General features: G+C 45.7%; 1 long non-coding RNA gene across 1 annotated transcript in view; it reads right to left on the reverse strand.

Moving 5' to 3' along the window:
- Nucleotides 1-2,583: 2,583 nt before the first annotated feature.
- LOC117308855 (uncharacterized) overlaps nucleotides 2,584-13,123 on the reverse strand; it is a 28,118-nt gene continuing 17,578 nt past the window's right edge. The window contains exons 4-6 of the long non-coding RNA XR_004523109.2: nucleotides 6,731-6,843; nucleotides 3,791-5,912; nucleotides 2,584-3,442 (exon numbers count right to left, since the gene is read on the reverse strand). This is a non-coding gene — a long non-coding RNA (uncharacterized lncRNA). The remainder of the gene's footprint in view (nucleotides 3,443-3,790; nucleotides 5,913-6,730; nucleotides 6,844-13,123) is intronic.

The following is a 13,123-nucleotide window of genomic DNA, read 5'->3' on the forward strand; positions in this document are numbered from 1 at the left end:
GCCTCCATTTTCTCATCTGTAAAATGGGGATAAAAATAATGACCTCGGGACTTCCCTGGTGGTGCAGTGGTTAAGACTCAGGGCTTCCCCTGCACGGGGCACAGGTTTGATCCCCATTTGAGGCACTAAGGTTGTGCCTGCCGCGCCGCATGGCCCAAAGAAAGAAAGAAAGAAAAGAAAAAAAAAGGGATGCGCTGTTGATATATGCAACATGGATCTCAAAAGAATTAAAATAATAATAATAAAGACCTCATGGGAGGTCAATCCCACATGGGATTGCTGAGCTGACAGGATGAACCCTGTGAACAAAGCACTGAACAGGGTACTTGGGGTTCCATGGTACAGGTTTGCATGTGGACGCCACGGGCAATGCTATGATTCAAAAGGGTGAGAGGTGATGGTTGCAGTTCCACGGGAGGTCGCCAGTGGGCTGTCTTTGGGGAACTGAAGACTCTGCACCTTGATTGCCACCGATACCCTCCGCCTCAGGGCTTTGCAAATACCCCTCCTCTTTGCTGACCCACTATTTCAAATGGCAGTTGACTACCCCGCCTTCGCTTTATTTTTCTCCATCGAATATCTCCCCATCTGCTGCTCAGGACATCCCTCTAAATTCATATTCTAACGGTAGGATCCCTCTGGTTTTTAATTCCCTAACTTCAAAGAATATACACATCTCAAAGCAACATTTTCTTCAGCTGATGCTTATATAAGAAAAATGTCTACTTCCATCCCACTGGCTCAGCGTGACGTCTTTAATAAAACGATGCACAGTAGAATCTTGAATTAGAGTCCAGATACGGTTGGTAGAATGTTGGAGGCGTGTGTAGGTGTTTTGAAAGACTTTCTGGGTGACAGCAAAGGGCTGTGCATCTAGACGTTTCTCCACCCCTCCAGCTTCAAAATTCTTCACTTGGGGAATAACAGTTCATTTTAGGAAATTGCTTTGTGCTTTTTACGGGAAAAATAAAAATTTACTGTAAATATTATCTGTGTTTTTGTCTACAAATGGTTCATGACTGACATTTGCCTTATTTATTTGCCATGACTCACCTTAAAGGTAATGCTTGTGACATGGCATGCAAACCATGTGTGTCACTGCACACAGGTGACTGTCAGCAACCTTATTAATTGGTTAGGGACCAAGAAGTGATGATGTAAGCATTCATAATTATGTACTCTATGGGTGTTAGCTGAGTTGGGTTACGCATTAGGAAACTGACTGGAGGTTTTGATAGATGTGTAACATCGTGATTTTCCCATTTAATATAAGCATCGAATTATATTATTTATCTTTTTTTATTTTCTATTTGTCCTCACTAAAGCGTGAGCTCCGTGTGAGCCAGTAAGTACTTGGAGGAAATCTGTTTCTGGTCTCCTTGGGCTGCAGCAGGAGTTACCTCATAAGGACCTGCTCGCCTCAGTGCAGCCCTGCACCCTGTTCTAGGCTCACTCCTCTCCCGCAACAGAAGGCTGCCGCGTGGGGAGGGGGTTCCACCTCAGGGAAGATTGAAAATGCTCTAGATGTCTGACAACTAGAGGGAGAAGGCTGTGATGCCGAAAGCTCGGCTTCTCTGTGCACTGGTGCTGATTCGAGTCTCGGAGACAGAGTTTTGGGTAGAGTAGAAAAGGAGAGCTTTATTACTTTGCCAGGCAAAGGGGGACACAGTGGGCTCCTGCCTCGAAAAACGATGTGTCCCCCTTTGGAGAGGATAGTGAGAAGTTTTATAGTGATGGAGCAAAGAGGGTGTGATTGGCTTATGGACATTCTTCTGATAGGTTGGTGGTGAGGTAAGTAGGAGTCAGCATCGTCAACCTTCAGGTTCCAACCGGTCTGGGGTCTACATACTTGTGGGCAGCACACCATTGATAATCATAACTTCCCCCACCTGGAGGGGGTTTCAGGATCTGCAAAACAGCTCAAAGATATTGCTGTGTATATCCGTCGACGGGGAACCAAGACCTTGCCCCAAGGCTCCTCTATGGTTTCTCTTGACTGTGTCTCCCTGGTCTCGCATCTCCTCCCTTCCCTAATCAGCAACTGCTTGAATCTGCCCTTTGGAACTCGGGGAAGGTCATGGATGCTGAATGCAGGCTATGTCCTGTAATCAAAGGAATGGGGGACACAGAAAGGCTTTGTGCCCAGGAGCCCCTCAGGGCCCTGCTCAGTATCAGCTGCTGCATTCGCTGAGCACCAAGGAGGGAAGCAATGATAGGCACTTTGTGTACGTGCCACGGGGTAGACTGCTTCTGAAGTGTCTCCCAGTGATCCCGCCTTCTGGTATCCACACCCCGCATAACCTCTCCCTTTGGGGGGTATGCAGATCTAGTGTCTCACTTTTAACAAATAGAATACAGCGGAAGTGATGGGATGTCCTTTCCAAGATGAGGCTATGAGAAACCGTGACTTCCTTCTTTCTCCCTCTGACTCTGCTCCCTGACTTGCTCTGGTGAAGCAAGCTTCTGAGTTGTGAGCTGCCCTATGGACAGACCCACACGGCAAAGAACTGAGAGAGGCCCCCAGCCAGCAGGGCATGAGGACCTGGGGCCTCAGTCTGACAGCCCACAAGAAACAGCCTGCCAACAGCCCCGTGAGTGAGCCCGCAAGTGACGCCGTCCACTGAGCCTTCAGATGACCTCAGCCTGGCTGACAGCCTGGATTGTCCTCTTATGAGACCCTGAGTTAGAGGACCCAGCTGAGCAGATCCACAGAAACTGTGACATAACACACGTTGTTGCTTTAAGTTAGTAAGTTTTGGGGTAATTTGTTACACAGCAGCAATCGGTCACTAATACACATTATTTCATTTACTCTTCACTACAGCTCATTTTACAGGTCTGGACACAGAGGCTCAGAGAAATAAGGCAAATCGCCAAAGGTCACTACTATTGCCAGACCAGAAATCAAACCACAGATTGTCTTGGGTCCAACCGTCTTGTACTTTCCCACAGTCTGGTTCTTCCTCTGGAGGTCCACCACAGACCTACCAGGAGTCTGCTCTCTGGAACATCTGTGCTTTCCCAACACTCACTTTCACAGATTTCTGATTGTCTGTCTCACTGCAATATGCAACATAAAACCACATGGACGGGGCTTCCCTGGTGGCGCAGTGGTTGAGAGTCCACCTGCCGATGCAGGGGACGCGGGTTCGTGGCCCGGTCCGGGAGGATCCCACGTGCCACGGAGCGGCTGGGCCCGTGAGCCATGGCTGCTGAGCCTGCGCGTCCGGAGCCTGTGCTCCGCAACGGGAGGCCACAACGGTGAGAGGCCTGCGTACGGCAAAAAAACCAAAAAACCACACGGACATCTTCAGAGAGGATCCTTCAAACACTGGATCCAGCTACTTCCCCTCAAACAGGCTGCAAAACTTCAGGGGATAAAATCTATTTTTACTTTCAGGAAGCCATCTGCCTCCCTTCCAGTTTAGAAATTTGACCAGAGCTGGAAAATAATAACGAGATATTTGAGGTCAGTGCGCAGTTGGGCTAATTTCTCTCACACCCCTCTGTAATCTCTTATTTTGTCAAAGGGCCGGTACCAAGGACAAAGGAGGATTGAAGGATTGGTGTATTACTTATTATCAATACCTGAAGTGTGGGCTAAGTGAACCAGATGTTAATCTGGGCTACACACCCCTCAGAAAACATGCAGGGGGCCTGATTAGACCGAATGAAGTAGAAGAGACCCTCCCCGGCCTCCCTGGGCGCTCTGCCTCCCCCACCCCCCACACTTTTCAGGGTGCCTATTCCCCACGACATGGCTACAGAGCTCCCCTTCCAGGGATGGTACCCCATTCAGCATCCCCTAAGCAGAGGGCAAGGCCGGCCAGCCTTTTGCAGAGCTCTTCAGGGATGACTGGTGATGAAGAGGCTTCCATCTGTGCTAATCAGAGGCTGCGTCCGCAGGCTGGTTCCTCATCCTAGAATAAAATGCTGAGCTGCGTGGCTTTTATTGTTTCTTCAGGGAGAATCTACACTAACAAGTGAAATGAACTAATGCAAACCTGACCAATATCAGTCACAGTATAGACTCAAAAAGGTTTCTTCCCATAACAGTCGAAGCGTGGACCAGAATCACCCAGAGAACACGTCCGCTCTGCGTTCTGTCTGGGGGCTGCCTTTTCCTGTTCTGCTTTCACTTCTGCACATTCCTTCTGGTTGTAGAGAAGGAGAAATCTTCCTCCCTCTGACTCACTCTTGGGGTCATGAACTCTCTCTGGAAAGTTCCCCAGCAAAACACCGATTGGTTGGTTCAGAACAACATTACCTGGCTGGGTTTGGCTCTGGATGAATAAATATGGTTAATCAATATCTAACCAGGAAGCAGGAGGTTATATACGGTAGAGATTAGGGCTGTACATAAATAAAAATGAAAATTAGTCTAACAAGACTAATATGCTGTTTTACTCAGGGACACATTTTTTGTTCACTATTTTTATTGCAATATGTTATCGCACATGGTAATTAGGCAGAAATTCAATTTATAAAAGTGATGGGTGTACTAACAAATATGGGATCCACCTGCTTCGAGTGTTCTTATGAATTTGTAATGAAAAATGGTGGTCCCCATTCTCTACTGTAATATACCCTCTCATAATTAAACAAAAGACAAAGGTAGAGATGAACACTCTGGACCTGGGTGCCATGTCCCCACTCTCTCTCCATGGTCCTGTCTGCTGGGCGCAGAGACCTTATTTCATCAAAAGAGCACATCTTCAGGTTTTGCACTGGGAAAGAGATACTGCTCTAGTGGGACGTGGTGAGGTCATGATCAGGGAACTTGGGGATGATGGAGAGGGAAGAGGGGAGTTTGGGCTGACCGGGAGCGTGGAGAAGGAGGCCAGGATGAGTGCAAATAGAAAAATGTTGAGCAGAGGAGCACAGGTGCAAAAGTCTTGGAGGCGTGACTCGGGCAGCGAAGAAAGGTCCAGCTGGAAGAACAAACACCGGGACGAGGGCAAGTCAGGACCTGACCCGGGTGATCGGCAGAGGCCAGAGCAGAGACTGTCCCCAAGCAAGTCACGCAGGGGGTGGAGCCTGAAGAAACAGCGGGACTGAGTATCTTAGAGAGGCATCTCAGGTCCAGAAATATAGGTTCCACTACAAAAAAAATCCCAGCAACCAGCAGGCAGTGGAATTATCAGGAAGTAGTATGTGCAGTGATCCCAAGCTTGGGCTCGCCATGAGCCAAACATTAGTTAACTAATTAGCTCAGTGACCTTAATTAACCTTAAACTAGTCGGCTCCCTTGCCCTCCATTTCCTCGGCTGTAAAAGGAAGATAATAACAGTAGCTAACTTACTGGTTTGTTGTGAGGATCAAAGAATATAATACACGAATGAATGTGCTTAGCACAGCTTCCAGGGTAGCTGGTGCTCAATAAATGGAAACAATGTCTACTGTTACTGTTAACAATAAACTTGAGTGTGACTTCCAACGCTGGTCCACCTTAAGGGACGAGAGGAAGCCCAGTCAGACATCTCTTGCCAGGTGCCAGGCGATGCCTTTAAGGTGCTGTAGGCGGGAATCTTTTACAAGCAACCCCGAGACTTCCCACAAGGCGGAATTAAGTAATTCATCCGGCCATGTGTCCAACAGCCCTCACCCTGGTTATGATGCCTGCAGTTTCAGACTCCGAATCTCCAGCTCCTGCTCTGAGGTGAAGCTTCCAGAACCTCAAAATAGCTATGAAAAGGAATATTCTCTGCACTGTATAGAGGAGGAAACCGAGGCTGAAGAGGTTAAATAAATTGCCCAAAGCTCACAGTGGATGAAGTGGGAGAGCTGAGATGAAGATCAATCCAGATTCGACTCCAGAGCTCTCGTCTGGTACCCAGCACCTCCCTGCCTCCCAGATGCGTGGGACTGCGTCAGACAGGGAGAGGGCTGGAGGTGGCCTGGATGGTGAGTGCCTAAAGGGAGAGGGAACAGAGAAGGAAGGCTCGAATGCCCAGGATAAAGTCTCCAGCTTTACCCACTGCTCAGACCTCCTGAGTGCTTCCAGCGGGGTGCGTCCTGGCAGAGAAAGTACCCAGACATGGTTTGTGCTGGGGGCAGCCAGACACTTGTACGCCAGGCCAGGGTCCACACCGAGGCCAACAATTACACCCAGGGCCAACAAAATATCCCTAGCCAGGCCTCCTCCCACCTAGATAAACTGAGTCAGCAAGTTGGTACCACAAGGGCTGCAGAGATAGCATCTTGCATATCAGGAGGTATTCCCGTGCCCAGGGATGATGGGCTTTCTAATTTTTAAAAAAGTATCAGACAAACAAGTAATCATCTCACTTAGGGTTTGACAGCCTCATCAGATTTAGTCCTCCACATATAGGCCAAACATAGCATCTTACTCTTGTAAGCCCCCGCAAGCACTACCTCTAATTAAGGATTATTGGAAGCCCAACTGCCCATCTTTGCTGACTGCATGGGAACATCGCACTAGTCACTTTAAGAACAACCGATGTAGTTCAAAGTATGGCATCCTCAACCTAACAAGAGGCTGTGCTTCCCATGTGTAAATAGAGCGCCTGAGATGAGGGCAGCATTTCTGCAAACACACAGCGCTGTTAGACACCTGCTAGCGCACAATTAGCCCACAACTTAACCCTAGCACACAAACATCCGAAGAACCCATGGTAAACATTCTGTAGGGCTTGGCGTAGCCATGGAGTTTGGGCTCTGCTCTGAATCTCTTGGGGAGCTGTGAATGAATTTTCTTCCTGGGAGTTACCTGATGAACGTGAAGCTTCGAGACAGTGAATCTGGATGAGTTACGCAGTGTCCGCTGAGGCAGAGACCAGTAAGGAGGGCGTGGCAAAATTCCAGTTGTGAGTCGCTGGAGGCCTGAATTGAAGTAAGGCGATTGCAGTTGAAACAGACAGAAATTTATTTATAGTCATTCATTCAACCAGTTCTTATCGGGCATCTCCTATGTACCCCGGCGATTCGTTCATTCGTTCTTCAATTATTAGACAAAAGTATTATTGAGCATCTTTTATGTGTGGAGGACTGTGTGGACTTTATGAAAGTCTGCAGTCTAGAAAGGAATATATATGTGAAAAGTAATAGTTACCGGCGTGATGCCCGAGAGGAAGAGTGGGGAGAGGTGTGATGGAGCTGCACCCCAGGAGAAGAGTAAGTGGTGAGGGTGAGTAGGAAAAGCCTGGCCAAGGAAGTGGGACTTACAAACTGAGACTGGAAGATCGAGCTGGGGTCAGTCAGATCAAGACACGAGAGAGGACTATTCCAGGCAGAAGGAACAGTGTGTACAAAACTCAGGAGGGAAGAGAGAGTAAAGCACGTTTAAAGAACGAAAGGAAGTTGTTTTTACTGCTGCGGCCTCTCCCGTTGCGGAGCACAGGCTCCGGACGCGCAGGCTCAGCGGCCATGGCTCACGGGCCCAGCCGCTCCGCGGCGTGTGGGATCTTCCCGGACCGGGGCACGATCACGTGTCCCCTGCGTCGGCAGGTGGACTCTCAACCACTGCGCCGCCAGGGAAGCCCCACGAAAGGAAGTTTTAATGTGGTGGGAACAGAGTACACGGGAGAAGCTGGAAGCAGGTGCCAGGTTGCCGGTGGCTTTGTAAACCGCAGAAAGGCGCTCCGCCTCGATGCTTAGGGTCACTGTAGTTTTAAACAGGGTAGTTATGTGATCAGGTTGAGGTGGGCTGATATTTTTCCCCTAAATCACTCTTGGTATAACCTAGGGAAGGGATGGCAGAGGGGCAAGATGGGAGGCAAGAAAAGCAGATAGGAGGTGCAAGCGGGTAGAGTCACTGAAGTAGGAATTATTCGGGGGAGAGCAGGTTGTCAGAGAAAATGACAAGATCAGGGCTTTCCTGGTGGCGCAGTGGTTGAGAGTCTGCCTGCCGATGCAGGGGATACGGGCTCGAGCCCCGGTCTGGGAGGATCCCACATGCCGCGGAGCGACTGGGCCCGTGAGCCACAACTGCTGGGCCTGCGCATCTGGAGCCTGTGCTCCGCAACGGGAGGGGCCGCAATAGTGGGAGGCCTGCGCACTGCAAAAAAAAAAAAAAAAAAGATCAGTGTGGACAGGGTTTGCCCAGCACTTCCAAGATAAACGAGTAGAGATTTAAGTAGGGGGTTGAAGAGCTGAGTCTGGAACTCAGGTCATCCGAGCCCATGATAAGGATCTGGAAGTGATCAGCATAGAACTGGAAATTGTAGTCACTGAGGAGAATGGAGTCATGGCGGTTGGCAGGGGAGTGACAGGGGAGGATGTTTGGAGCAAGAAAGAGTTATAGAGACAAGTCAGAGAAGACTGGGCAGAAACTGATGTCCAGCTAGCTGCAAAGGACAGAGAGAGGAAGGAGGTAAAGATGACCAGTGCATCCTGGGTGACGAGGAGAATTTCAACCTGGAGGATTTACCAAGCTCCTCTCCCTGTGAAGACAGAGCAGTAATGAATAGACAGATGATTGACTGATCATTCGATAGATAGAGTCTGTCCATATTTAGGGAACACCTGCCCTAAGTGTGTTAGCCACTTTCTCTTGCTCTGGAGACACTAAATAAAGACACTAACCCACTAGAGAAATCCCATCTCGAGGAGGAGATAGACATGAAAACAGATAATGATCCACATTGTGACTTGGTCAATTATGTGCCAGGAACTTCACTAAAGGTGCGAAGGAAGGAGTGGCCCTTCCAGTTCCCAGAAGGGGTTCAACCCAGGATCTGTATTGGTTTCCTAGGGCTGCCATCACAAAATACCACTAACTTGGTGGCAATAAGAAATCTGTTCATAAGCAACAGAATTTGTTCTATAAGCAACAGACATTTATTCTCTCGCGGTTCTGGAAGCTAGAAGTCTGAAATCAAGGTGTGGGCAGCACCATGGTCTCTCTGAAGTCTCTAAGGAGGAACCCTCCCTTGCTTCTTTCTAGACCCTGGTGGCTCCTGGCAATCTTTGGTTTTCCCTGGTTTGTGGCAGCTTCTTGGCCTCTGTCTCCACGTGTCCTTCTTCCCTGTGTCTCTGTGTTCAAATCTTCGTTCTCCTATAAAGATGCCAGTCATTGGGCTTAGGCTAAGCCTCATCCAGTATGACCACTTCTGAACTTGATTACATCTGCAAAGACTCTGTTTCCAAATCCGGTCCCGTTCACAGGCACCGGGTACTGTACAGAGGAATTGTACATATGTTGTATGTACAGGATTTGAACATATCTCTTGGGGGACACAAGTCAACCTACTAATAGTATTCTTCTCTTTCTAGCGCCCAGCTTGGTGCCTGATACCCAGCAGATGCTCAGACTATGTTTGTTTAATTGCATCTGTGGCCCTATCACGTCAGAAGAGAAGAGATGAGTGCCTTTGCTGAAATGGTTGGCAATTTGTATCTGATATGCAGTTCTACGGTCAATTCTGGGAAAGGATTTTCAGCTCACGAACGTCAGCATTTCTTTGCTGAACCCCTCTCAATTAATAAATGAATCTTACAGTACCTTGTATCCAGTTATAGGGTCTACTGAAGCCTTTTTCCTTCCAAAGGAGAAAAACCAATTACTTCACCAAGAAATATTCTAAAATGGAGCTGAGCTTTTGATCATGTATATACTGAAGGCTTAATATGGACGACTTTTCGCCAGCACATTAAGAATTCTCCAGGAGTTGGTACTATTTCGTGGAGACATATCAGCAATATCTATCAAAGGTAAAAATGTATGTACCCTTTGACCCAGTGTTTCTAGTTCTAGGAATTTACTCTGTGGATATACTCTCATGCATGGAAAACCACAAATTTTTCTTTTTTAAATCACAGTATTTTTCATCTAGAGAAGACTAGTTAAATAAATAATGATCTATCCAGACAATGAACTAGTATCACATCATTTAGGATTGGATTCTACTGCACGTAACAGAAATTGGACAACTCTGGATTTAACAATTAAGAAGTTTCTTTTCCCAGATAAGGAGAAGTCCGGAGGTTGGTGGCCCAGAGCAGATATGATGGACCATCCCACCCCTTAGGTCAGGATGGCATATAAGTCCAAGCTTCATGACTTGCCCTGGGGTCTCATATCCTTACTGGGCTCGTGTATGTACGTAATTAAATTTTTCTCTTGCTAATCCGTCTGATGTTAATTTGATTATTAAGCCAGACAAAGAACCAAGAAGGACAGAGGAAAAAATTTTCCTCCTCTACGGTATGTATACTTGGTATTTATAATGCTAGTCACATTTATGAGACGTTGGTATATAAGAGCAACTAACAGGTTAGCCTTGTGATTCCAACTTGATAGGTAATGGAGTGATTGATTTAAATTTAAGATTTTAAGCTGAAAAGTATAAGAGAATAAAGCTAGTAAACAAGGTTGAAATGCCTAAGAGAATTTGAGTCACCATACTTATAAGTTTAACTTATATTTATAAAAATCACCGAATTTTAGGGAAGGTTCTGTTATTCTACTTGAAGTACTAAGGAAACAAACCAAAGTATTTATACATGTTTAAGGAAATTTAATTAACTAAATTGTAAACAGCTTTGGAAAGTAATTGTTAAATTTTACTAATTTTTAAAACAGAATTATAAGAGTTATACTTTCAAAGCCCAAGGAAAGAGTTTTTTTTAAATTTGTAACTTAAATTAAATATTAGATGAAGTAACAAAATAACCATAAACCTTTTTTTTTCCGTTTCTCAGAGTTGCTTTCAAGGATCTAAGAAATTCTCCATGACATCTTTGAGGCCTAACTAGCAGAGAAGCTTCTCAAATTCCCCTGTGACAACCTTGCTGGTGGCTGGGTTTCCACCAGGATGGCTTTCCCTGGCGCCTGTACAGAGCATCACAGGGGGCCCACCTGCACAGACGCTGTCCTACCCCCTTACCCTGCTGTGCCCGTTCTTTTCCATAGCACTAATCACCTTCAAACATACTTTACAATTTACTTTTAAAAAGTTATTTATTTGGAGGTTTTGGGGGTGGATGGTAGAATATAAAACTTGCCATCTTAACCAGGTGTAAGGGTGAGATTCAGCAGTGTTCAGTACGTTCACACGTGACGGGACCACCAGGTTGCCTAAGGAGGGTTGAACCGGCTCAGGTCGGACACGGAGCAGGTCCAAATTCCCGTGCTGATCAGGTTGCCTTTTTATTGTGCTTATTGTTTACTGTGACCTTCCCCTCAAAACGTAAGCACGTGGAGGGCAGGGGTCTGGTTGCTCACTGATGTCTTCAAGCACCTGGCCTAGCATGGGATCCCACCTGACCTGAGTGGGATCTCACCAGCTGCCCTGCACTCAGCTGCTGATGTGCTGGGGGGCGGAGCTGAGAGATGCAGGCTGCCGGTGTCTTCTGTAAACCCCGGCTGACAGCAGCTCCCCTTGACTATGATCTTGCAATCTTACTATTAGGCCCCAACATCCTCATTTTTCTATCCTTCATGCCCACTCATCTACTGTTAAAAATAGAAGTACCCTTGAACAAGCTCCTGTTAACACCCCGCCCTTGACTTACAGCATCAGTATCGAGTGTTCACCACTTGTTCACCCTGAAACTGGTTGCACCAAAGGAATTGATTAAGGCAGCGCTGCGCAAAGTGTGGTCTGCGGGTCTGTAGCTGTCTGCAAGCTGTTACCACCCCATGACAAGAGACTGAGAGCAATCAGTAGAAACTTTTCTAGTCATCTGACAGAATATTTTTATGTTGTTGAATTAACAGTAAAAACTGGTACTTACATTTTGCACGTTTGGAGGGATTTGCTGTTTCATTTTTATACTGATCTTTCCAGTAATTCACGTTTATTATATTTTCTGAAAGTACCAGTCCATGATGGGTTGGACATTTTTAAATGAACTGAGTGACATGGGGAAGCTCAGAGATTCTCGCACGGGCTGTGAAGCCGTGAATCAAGCTGGGAGGCTGCCAGCCGGAAGAAGGCTGGAGACATACCAGGCCCCTCCCGCCTTCGGACACCGGGTCCCAGCTCTCAGTCACAGACACCCCCATCATATTAACTATCAACTAACATCACCTCCTTACTTCTTTCCACCACCTACTTCCTGAGCGAGGCTAGTGGAGCAAGGTCACTGCTGAGAAACCCAAGAGGCAAATTCTTAAAAACTACTTGAATCAGTCGGAGAGTTTGGTAACGCGGCCAGACACAAAAAGAAAGTAGAAGGAAGGCCCCCAAGCCACTAATATTAGTAAGAGAGTTTTGGTATTAGTAAGGGAGTTATCTATGTAATAGCTTTTCTCTTTACAGTAATAAGCACATAAAACAGAAATATGGGGCTCCATTCATAATAATAACAAAATCTGTATCATGTCTTATTGAAGAGCCTTAAAACAAGATCTGAATAAAGGAAAAGATGTACTATGTATTCACATAGAAAGGCTAAACAACAAAAACAAAAAGTCTCCAAAAAATTATCACATATATTTAATGAAACTCAAATTTGGAATAACAACTGTGTTAGTGTTTTATTTGAAGTAAGTAATCTTGACTTTATTCAGAAGAATAAATGCCTGAGAATAGCCCAGAAATGTACTTAAACATGGTAAGGAAGGTTTTTGTTTTTAACCAGATATTAGAACATACTAGAAGATCAGGGTAGTCAAATTAATATTGTAACAGCATATAGAAAAATGAGAGTTTAGTAGAACAGATGAAATACTCCTGAAATTATAGATTTTATAATCTATATAGATTTTATATATAGATTTTAGGATCTATAGAAATAGATCCTAAAAGATAAGGAATTTAATATAAGCAAAGGTGATATTTAATCCAACAGGAAATTTTGATAAATGATGCTATCACAACTGATTAGTCATCCAAAAGAAAAGTGGGACTCCAATTGCAGACCAAAAATAAACCCCACTTGAATCGATGGCTTAAATGTGAAAACGAAAGCAAAATGGTTTTAAAGGAAATCTAGGAGACTTAGTAAAATCCAGGAGAGAAGCCCCTCTCAGCCATGTCATAAAACCCAGAAAAAAAGACAGAAAAAAAAAAAAGATAGACATATTTGACTCCATACAAAAAAAGAAATTTTCTTAAATGACAAAAAAAAAAAAAAGAAAAATTATAAAGGAGGTCAGTAGAGGAACAATTGATTTGTAAAAACATTTTCAATGCAAGTAACAAAGGACCAGTATCTA

The sequence above is a fragment of the Tursiops truncatus genome, chromosome 18 (genome assembly GCF_011762595.2).
Source record: "Tursiops truncatus isolate mTurTru1 chromosome 18, mTurTru1.mat.Y, whole genome shotgun sequence".
Lineage (NCBI taxonomy): Eukaryota > Metazoa > Chordata > Mammalia > Artiodactyla > Delphinidae > Tursiops > Tursiops truncatus.